Source organism: Condylura cristata, unplaced genomic scaffold, assembly GCF_000260355.1.
Source record: "Condylura cristata isolate star-nosed mole 26May11 unplaced genomic scaffold, ConCri1.0 scaffold00007, whole genome shotgun sequence".
Lineage (NCBI taxonomy): Eukaryota > Metazoa > Chordata > Mammalia > Eulipotyphla > Talpidae > Condylura > Condylura cristata.
This window is the reverse complement of record NW_004567108.1, coordinates 35,790,780-35,792,532: the sequence shown is the minus strand read 5'-3', so window position 1 is coordinate 35,792,532 and position 1,753 is coordinate 35,790,780.

Genomic DNA, 1,753 nt, shown 5'->3' with positions numbered 1-1,753 from the left:
AGGTTTTAAATTCTTGATTTTGAGGTACTAAATTCCTTTTGAAGCAATTACAAATAGCATTATTTTCTTTATTTCTTTTGTTTCTTGTTCATTAACAGGTTATGGGTTTTTCTCAGTTGACTCTATGGCTTTATGACTTTATTGTTTCTGATAACTTTTAATGGAGTCTTTAAGACTCCATTTAATGTCATATCACCTGCAAATAGTGAGTTTCACTTCTTATTTTCCAGCTTCCTGTTTTTGGTCTGAAAGATCTGGCCAAACCTCTAATACTAAGTTAAGCAGAAGTGGTGAGAATGGACATATCCTTGTCTTGTTCCTGATCTTAAGGGGAAATTTCAGCTTTTTACCACTGAGTAAAAATCTCTATTGGCTGTTGGTTTGGGACATATGGTCTTTATTATATTGAGGTAGAGTTCAAGTGGTGAAGTCAGGATTTAAACCAAAGCAGTTTTGTGTAGTAGTTCTGGTTCTTAAAGGACAAGGTCATACTGCCTCCCAATTATTTTATCTAGCTCAGTCATTACAAAAATCCCTTTGGAAATGAAATGACTCATGGAAGGAGGGATTTTAGCATCTGATAAGTCAGCATAGCTCTGTGGGCACCTGATGGGCACTGTCAAGTAGACAGTTTTTGTTATAGGGCACCTCAATTCAGAAAGAGGCACCCGTTAAAAAACACTTCGTTTAATAAACACCTCTTAGTGGTGTTTATTGATGTCTCTCAGTGGTATTTATTGATGTCTCCTGGTTTTTGAAAGCATTTCACTTTATCAAATTGTCTACTCTGTACATGCCCAGTATTTATTTTATTATTCTGGCTTGTTCTACTACATATAATTCTCTCAGGCTCCCTCTATGTTATTGAAAATGACTACATTTCATCTTTCTTTTGGCTGAATACTACTCTAGTGTGGCTATGACACATATTCATTGATAGACATTTAGGCTACTTTCTAGTTGTTGTGACTATGGCTGTTGTGAACATTATAGATCATACGATGCTGTGCTGATGGTTTCCTATCTTTGGAGAGTTGGGTCATAGGGTGTTTTCACCTTTAGTTTTGATTCATTTATTTATTTAAATTCCATCGAGCCATTTATCTATTTTTGTGTCAACACCATATTGTTTTCAATACTGCTTATTTTTTTTAAAGATTTTTTTTTTATGCATAGAGAACTGGGGTACAGGACAGAGGTGTGGAGGGTGAGAGGATTCAGCAGAACAGGCAGATCTACTGAAATAAATTGCTGAGGGGAGCAGTGGGCAAGATAGGAGAGGTCTGCTGTGCCATGTGGGTCACCTCCCTGGCTGGGGATCTAGTCCTTGGTTCAGTGGCTGTGATAGCTTCATAGTGCTGCATGTTATTAACCCATTGTGCCACCAGGGAGGACCCTCTGTGCTATTGCTTTAGAGTAAAATTTGAATGAAGTGATGTGATACCTCTGTCTTTTTTCCCTTATGATTGCCTTTGCAATTCAAGGCCTTTTGTAGCAACTCAATACTTTTTGTCCAATTTCTTTGAAAGGTGTTGCTAGTATTTTGATGGGGATTGCACTAATATATATATATATATATGTAAAATTTTAGGCAGGATAGTCATTTTGATTATATTGATTCTGCCCATTCCAAGAGCACAGAATACCCTTCCATTTCTGTATATCCCTATCGAAGCCCATTAGTAACATCATGTATTTCTTATTGTTCATGTTCTTTTCCTCCTTTGTTAGGTTTTAAATTCTTTTTTTTTTT